General features: G+C 40.4%; 1 long non-coding RNA gene across 1 annotated transcript in view; it reads left to right on the top strand.

The window, feature by feature from the left end:
- LOC307104965 overlaps positions 1–8,941 on the top strand; it is a 544,872-nt gene that overhangs the window by 256,329 nt on the left and 279,602 nt on the right. The window lies entirely within an intron of this gene.

Raw genomic sequence — 8,941 nt, 5'->3', positions numbered from 1 at the left:
ATTAATAAAATAACAAATATTTATAAGATTTTTATGCAAATAGTTTCTATTCATAATCTAATGTGGCCTAAATTACTTTAACATGTTCAGTTATGTTAAAAGACTAGAATTGGGGAGGGGGGTGAGGGCATGTGCCAGGGGTTAGGGGAGGCCAGGGGAAGGTCAATGGGGGGAAAAAAGGAGACATATGTACTACTATTTGTAATACTTGAAACAATTTAAAAAAAATTTTTTTAAAGACTAGAATTAACAGTGGCTAATCCAAATCAAACACTGCTCTCAGGATGAGGTAATAATTTCCAAGGGGGATTATTTGTACTATTTTTATTAAAAGAATAATACCCCTTTATTGCCTGGTTATCAGAGGATAGTTCTGTTTCAGCATTCTTCTGGAGCTCTGGCTTCAACTTCCCAACCAACAGTTACTCCCAGATAGTCATGTCGCTTGTGGATGATCCCCCATCAAAATGAACAAATGCTGGCTTTGGACTTCAGATGTAAATTGGTTCTATTATAACAGTGGAAAAATAAAAAACACACAAAAAGACTAAGCAAAACATATTACTTGCTACACAGGGTTGAAGATTTATCAGTGTTTCATATACTCAGTACAATTAATAAGAGACAAAAGTGAACCAAAAACTAAAATTAGTTTACACACTAAGAGATGAAAATCCCAGAAGGCAGGAGAAAGTGATAATCTAAATGATCATGAAAAAAGTTTACGATCCCTGAATTTTTAAAAAATCCTCCAAGTACCATGTGTGTGTGTTAATATAGAGGTTCTATCACTTATCCTCTGCTCCTTCCCTTCTATAAACAATTTTTGGCAAATCAAATTCAGGTAATTAGTTTCAACATTTTCATACATACCTTAGTGTTACACTGATCACATTAATATATCCTAATTATTTTTATTGAATTTATTGGGGTGATATTGGTTAACAAAACCATATAGGTTTCAAGTCTACAACTCAACAAAACATCATCTGCACTCTGCATCATGTGCCCATCACCCAAAGTAAACTCTTTCTGTCCCCATTTAGCATACCTTTGCCCTCTTCCACCACCTCCCTCTAGCTATCACCTTACAGTTGTCTGTCTATGTGTTTTATTTATTTATTTATTTATTTATTTTTGCTTAATCCCTTCATCTTTTTCACCCAGCCCTGTCCACTCCCCCACCCTCTTCCCCGTTGACAGCTGTCAGTCTGTTCTATGTATCTATGTTTCTGTTTCTATTTTGTTAAATTATTTTGTTCATTAGATTCAGCATGTCAGTGAGATCATACAGTTATTTGTCTGTCTCTGACCGGCTTATCTCAGCATAATGCTCTCCAAGTCCATCCATGCTATCACGAAAGGTAAGATTTCCTTCTTTTCTATGGCCAAGTAGTATTCCACCATGTAAATGTACCATGGCTTTATAATCCACTCATCTGCTGATGGGCACTTGGGCTGCTTCCAGATCTTGGCTATTGTAAATAACATTGCAGTGAACATAGGGATGCACATATTCTTTCGAATTAGTGTTTTGGATTTCTTCAGTTATATTTCTAGAAGTGGAATCACTGGGTCAAAAGGCAGTTCCATTTTTAATTTATCTGTCTACATAAGACTATGAATGCCTCAAGAGTAGGGCTATGTTTTAAACATTTGTTTTCCCAGTATCTGGCTAGTGAAAGACTAAGGAAGAAGAAAAGCTGGCTGTCAGATGCTTAAATTGTATTTGTTTCCATTAGTATTAATTTTACTTTCAAAGGCTATTTTAGAAAATCATATCTGTACTTGGTAACAATTAATTAATTTGTAGCTAATACAAAAACATGCTGTTTCCTTTTGTTGAATTAGTCATACTTACTGTAACTCCATTTTTTAAAAATTAGTACAATGATTCAAATAAGTCAACTATAGCCCAAGTAATGAAATAGCATGAAAATAAAAATTTTTTGTAGTTTATGCTAAATCAATCATGAAAAGTCTAACGTATTACATTCCATACTGGAGTAGAAGGTGAAGTATAACTCAAAGTTGAATGTCAACTAAATAAAATAAAAAATTTTAATACATTGAGTGTTTCACAATTCAATACATGCAAAGCATTTCAGAAATCTTACTTTTTCATCTAAGGGTATTAAGTAACCTCATTTTTCTCCAAAATTGTTTTGATCCCCCATTTGCCATCAGTGCTCAGGCTACTTTTTAAAGATTTTTAAGAGTTTGTGTTGTTAAAGCTAATGGCAATTTTTAAGCATTCAGATCAAATACTGTTGAAAAGTATTGTAATAAGCTCAATCAATTAGATGATCTTCCCCTGTTCCCCAAGAAAAAGATAAGGAGGGAAGTTTTAATTACAGAGCTTCTGCTACAAAAGAAGAATGCATACCGATCTTGGATTCATTTTTTGTTTTAGTTTTTGGTTGTGTTTTTTCTTTTGGATGATTATATCATTTTGTTAGGGGATTTCTATTCTTGGACTTAATTTCCAACATAAATAGTAAAATGTGCACATGTTGTTTTATATCTTTTGTCAAAAGCCACTAAATTTATTAATCATCATTCTACCCCCACAATCCCAAAGTATTATTTTAAATGTTGTAAAGGTCTCCTCCTCTGAAGGATAGCTATTTTTTAAGAGTCAAAAGAAAATAAAAGACAATTATAATACATTACATGTTTCCTTGAAGACTCTGGAGCAGAAGCACTGCTCTACCTCTGAGACAAAACATTGCTGGTAGAGCTGCTTGCAGCATACAGAGCCGCAAAACCGTCAGTACACTCTTTTTAGGAGTCTCCACATTGATAGTCTTCCAAGAAACTTCTCTATGCAGTATATCAGGCAAAAAAAGAGAAAAACATTTACTCACCTTTAATGTGCCAAATCCATTAGCAACATTTACATATGAAACAAGTGTTTTTTCGATTACTATTGCCGAACTCAGTAAGTTACTGATTTTTATTATTTTTTTTTTTTGGTATTTGATTGAAAGCTAATTAGAAGCATTCAGGTTTCTTCCCTACCTACAACTATTCTTCTTAAAATAAATGATGGGCCTAGCTGGTTTGGCTCAGTGGATAGAGCGTTGGCCTGCGGACTGAAGGGTCCTGGGTTCGATTCCAGTCAAGGTCACATGCCTGGGTTGTGGGCTTGATCCCCAGTGGGGGGCGTGCAGGAGGCAGCCGATCCATGATTCTCTCTCATCATGGATGTTTCTCACTCTCCCTCTCCCTTCCACTCTGAAATCAATAAAAATATTTAAAAATAAATAAATAAATAAATGATGAATAGCATACCTTCTTTCCCCTGATTCTAGCACCTGATTTTCCACAAAACTTGGTTCATTTAATAGGTGTCTTACATTTGTGAGTCTAGATATATGGACTCACTTGATATATGTAGTAAAAATAAAGAGAAATCTTAGACTAGCTTCATATTAGAAAAGCTTTATGAGGAATAGATCCTTTCTGAAGGGAGAATTGAAACACCTGAGACCCATTTAATCCATAGTTTCTGTATTAAAACAATAAGAGTTTAGAAGTTGACACTGAGAATGTTTGTGTGTTGTGTGTCAAACACACAATAAAAAAATTGAGATAGTCTAATTACTAAAGAAACAAACCTGATGCTGGGAAAGAAGTTGAAAGAAGAGAAACCAGTCAGACTTCTGCCCCCCTACATGTCTAAACCAGAAGTTCTTTTGGAGAATGTATGCACTGTAGCAATAATATAGGCACCTTTTACACTGATCAAATTGAGCTAGTGCTATCTTAGTGACCAGCTTGAGAATAGCCCAACTTAGCAAAAAAGTACATTGTACAAGGGTAGGTAAAAGTAGGTATTTAGCCCTAGCTAGTTTGGCTCAGTGGATAGAGTGTCAACCTGCGGACCAAAGGGTCCCAGGTTTGATTCCTTTCAAGGGCACGTACCTTGGCTGCAGGCTCCTCCCTGGCCCAGGCCCTGGTCAGGGCTTGTGCAGGATGCAACCAATCGATGTGTTCTACTCACATCGATGTTTATCTCTGTCTTTCCCTCTCTCTTCCACTCTCTCTAAAAATCAATGGAAAAATAACCTCTGGTGAGGATTAACAAAACAAAATGTTGGGTTTATCCTTGTATTATTTATTAGTATTGTATTATTTATTTGCATTGCAATTATAAACCTACTTTTGCCCACCCCTGTACATTGAGGAGGAGGAAGAAAACTGATTTAAGAAGGGGAAGCAGGCACATAACAATGGCCTGAAAGTTAATACATCCTTCTCTTTCCCTGAAATGTGAAGATTTTAACCTAGCTTCACTTGGCAAATCCATTACATATACATGCATAAGAGTGCATTTGTTTTACAAAGTAAATCAGAGGTCCCCCTGAATGAAAGCATACTTTAAGGGACTCATATTTATGTGCTCTTTTTCATTTCCTGCTTCCAAGCCAAAATGCCAGGCTATAAAGGCATGAAAATGCAGAATTCCACAACTTTATATCTGAACATCACTGGTGAGTCCATCATGTCACTGGCTAGGAGGAGGACCTTACAAACTTATCATTTACTCTGGTAACAATAAAAAGAGGTACAGAGGCGAAGATGAAGTCCAGATGGGGGGAGAACCTATAGGTTACTTAAGATATATTAACCAGCCCTAACTGGTTTGGCTCAGTGGATAGAGTGTATGCCTGTGGACCGAAGGGTCCCAGATTCGATTCCAGTCAAGGGCATGTGCCTTGGTTGCGGGCTTGTCCCCGGCGGGGGGTGTGCAGGAGGCGGCTGATTGATGTTTCTCTCTCATCGATGTTTCTAACTCTCTGTCCCTTTCCCTTCCTCTCTGTAAAAGATCAATAAAATATATTTTTTAAAAAACTCAAAATAAAAGATATTAACCAACTATAATGTGTGGAGCTTATCTGGATCATGATTCAAACAAACTAAACAAAAATATTCAGGAGACATTTGGAAATTGAAATACTGACTAGATGTTTGATGCTATTTCAGTATGCTTGCTATTTTTCATAATATGACTGTTAAAAAAATGTGTCTTTTCATTATATTATGTTGTTTTTGATAAGAACATAAGAAGGAATGAAGACTTGGGCGGGTTGCAAAGGATGGACATGCAGAGTCTGAAAGGCAGGCTGAAGCCAGATTTCCAAGCCTTGACATTTATGAATGATACTAAGGATGAGACTTGGGAGTTTCAGGGGAGAGGGGGTTTATTGACTATAATGGAGAGAAACCAGTTGCCAGTTAGGATGGCAGTACAAGGTCTATGAGAGGAGATGAGGGCATGCTTGGGTGGGGATGGGGGTTTGATCTGGTCACAGGAGGAATGAGAAGAGGATACTGCATAAAAAAAAAATAGGTTATCAAGATTATAAGTCTACAATGTGGCTACCACAGTCCTGGGCATTATGAAATGTTCAAGAGGAATACAAATAAATCCCAGAACCTTGTTCAGGAATCAGCATCAGAACATAATTATCTGAGTAAATTATTCATGGAAAGTAGTTAGCTTGGTGATAACATTTGAGAGAAAAAACCATTTCTAGTAGAGTCAACAGTAACTGAAGGATTATAAGTATACAGATGTAAACCTAAATTGTGTAATAGCTACAAAAATACCTAAAGAAATAGAAGAATGGGTAGTAACAAAGGGAGGAAACATGACTTCAACCAAAAGAGAGATAAAGGTGCAGCCGACTAAACACAAACCGAATCAAAACTAACCTTGATGAGTAAAGAGAAACTTGTCCTCCATATCCGTGGCCTTCTTCCTCAACCTGAAATACTTCAAACAACGCGAGGCGAGGGAGAAGGCGGTGCCCTCGTCCTGGTTCCTCCTCAATCCGGTTATCTGTCCAGAAGTCCAAATGCTGAGGCCCCTCCCACGGCCTGTCCTCCATCTGGGATCTCGATTGACACGCAGAGACCCGGCCTCTACCTGCCTCCTGTAGGCAGAGCCCCAGGAAGAGGGGGCGCGCACTGGGCGAGGCAGAGCCTCTCTGAGGCGGAGGGAGGGAGACTGAGGACCCCAGACAGGCCCAGCGGAAGCACTGGCCGCCACTGGGCGCCCTCGCTCCCCCTGTGAGGTCAGGTCCCTGAGCCCACTCCTCACCTCAGGGTGGGGTGGGTTCTCATGGGACAAAAGCAAACACAGGAAATGATGCCCATAGCAAGATTGTTCATAGCAGCAAAAGGCTGGAAGCAACCACTGTGTCTACTGGAAATAGAATGGCCAGATTGTGATATGTTACACAATAAATATTATACAGTGAAAATGAATTTATATTTTGGAAAAATTACTAAATTATTGTTGTATAAAGACACAAAGAGTATGCCCCAAAAAAGTTAGAAAAAAGGATATCAGATAGCACTCAGGCTCCGCTTTGTTCGAGAGAAATGTGATATTCATGTTTACACTTGCATACAATATATACAACTTCTTTCACAAATATTTGAGTGTTTACAATTCACAAGGCATCTAAAAGCACATGTATACATGTTATATAAACACATTATATGTATAAAATCGACTGTGAAAGCATACCTGATGGCACAAACATTATTATTCAGGACAGGATTTCATCTTAGAGTTTAGCAGTATGGAGGTTTCTTAAAAAAAGTAAAGCCCTAGCCGGTTTGGCTCAGTGGATAGAGCATAGGCCTGCAGACTGAAGGGTTCTGGGTTAGATTCCAGTCAAGGGCATATGCCTGGTTTGCAGGCTTGATCCCCAGTAGGGGCCATATAGGAGGCAGTCAATTAATGATTCTCTCTCATTATTGATATTTCTCTCTCTCCCCCTCTCCCTTCCTCTCTGAAATGAATAAAAATATATTAAAAAAAATTAAAAATGTAACTACCATATCTTTCAGCAACCCCATTTCTGTGTATATATCCGAAAGAAATGAAATCAGTATCTCAAAGAGATATCTGCACTGCCATGTTTATCACAGTATCCTATTAATAAAAGCCTATGTGGTTGTCACGTCCTCACGTTGTGATGCCCTCACGCCGCAACGAGCGATCACCAGGAGGCTGCGTGTGCAGCGGGTGCGCGTGGGTGGGCAGGGCTGCGTGCGGATGCGGGTGAGTGGGGGCTTGACACTGCGTGCGCGGCGCAGAGGCAGGTCCCGCGGCTCTGTGCGATGAGGCCAGGGGTCCCATGGCTCCACGCGGCACGAAGGCAGGACCCCCGGCTCCGGCCTACCTCTTTGGGGCAATCCATCGAGGAGCCTGGATGGGTGGGCAGGTCCTGCCTTTTGGGGGCAATTGATCACAGGGCTCCCGTACTGTGAGAGGGCACAGGCCAGGCTGGGGGATCCCCCCTGAGTGCACAAATTTTGTGCACCGTGCCTCTAGTTATTTATAATAGCCAACATGGAAACAACCTAAGTGTCCATCCATGGATGAGTGAATAAAAAAATGTGGTACATATATACAGTGGAATATTACATAGCCATTATAAAGGAAACACTGACCCTAGCTGGTTTGGCTCAGTGGATAGAGTGTTGGCCTGTGGACTGAAGGATCCCAGGTTCAATTCCAGTCAAGGGCACATGCCCTGGTTGCAGCCTCATCCCCAGTGGGGGACGTGCAGGAAGCAGTCAATCAATGATTCTCTCTCATCGTTGATGTTTCTATCTCTCCCCCTTCCTCTCTGAAATCAATAAAAAAAAAAAAAAGGGAACCCTGCCATTGTGACACATGGATGAATCTGGAAGACATTAGACGAAGTGATATAAATAAGACAGAAAAAGACAAATACTGTATGATCTCACTTAAATGTGGAATCTAACAAAGTTAAACTTGTAAAACCAGACAATAGAACAGTGTTTCAAGGGCTGGTAAGGAGCAGGAGGTGGGGGGAAAGGTACAAACTTTCATTTATGATATAAGTATGTTCTGGGGCTCTAATGTTATGGCATAGTGATTATCTAATATAATAATAGACAAATATGCAAATTGACCGCACCTTCGCTACGTCCAAGCCACGCCCACCAGCCAAGCCACGCCCACCAACCAATCAGGACGAATATGCAAATTATCCCAACAAAGATGGCGGCTAATTTGCATATCGCGACAGCGTAGAAAGAAGCCAAGAGCTGCAGAAGGGAGCAAAGCTGCAGAGAAGCAAGCAAGCCAGGGGGAGGAGAAGGGAGGAGCAGAGGCGGGGCCGGGGGAGAAGGAAGTTGAGCAGGCAGGGCCGGGGGAGAAGGGGCGGGGCTGGGGGAGAAGGGAGGAGCGGAGGCGGGGCCGGGGGAGAAGGGAGGAGCGGAGGCGGGGCCAGGGGAGAAGGGAGGAGCGGAGGCGGGGCCGGGGGAGAAGGGAAAAGCAGGCTGGCTGGCAAAGAAGGCGGGCCGGGGGAGAAGGGAGGAGCGGAGGTGGGGCCGGGGAAGAAGGAAGGAGAGCGGGCTGGCGGAGAAGTTAGAAAAGCAGGGGGGCTGGCGGAGATCGCGGGGCGGGGGACAAGGGAGGAGAGCAGGCAGGGTGGGGTAGAGTGCAGCAGGAAACCCTATTGCAGGATTTTTCCTGCAACGGGAACGCTAGTCTTTAATAACACTGAATTGTGTGGTTGAAACTTAGTAAGAGAGCTCTTAAGTGTTCTTACTACACCAAAAAGTAAAAGATAACTAGGTTGAGGTAATGAATGTATGAATTGATTGCGATAATAATTTTATAATGTATATATCAAACCATATGTTATACACCTTTAATATAAACAGTTTTTGCCAATTATACCTTAATAAGTCTGGGGGGAATGAGAGTTTAGACAAAAAATGATGAGAACAAACTAACTGACAATATTTAAAATCAAACTCCTGTTTTTCTCTAGGAATAGTTCAACTACTTCTGTTAAAGAAGTTAAAAAATGGCATTTCTTAGATTTCTTGGGAAAATCCCGATATTAGATACAATAGTAAGTAAAATAGGAATAGGAAGTTAGCA

The sequence above is a fragment of the Cnephaeus nilssonii genome (genome assembly GCF_951640355.1).
Source record: "Cnephaeus nilssonii genome assembly, chromosome: 9".
Taxonomy (NCBI): domain Eukaryota; kingdom Metazoa; phylum Chordata; class Mammalia; order Chiroptera; family Vespertilionidae; genus Cnephaeus; species Cnephaeus nilssonii.
This window is presented reverse-complemented; position numbering and strand designations above follow the sequence as displayed.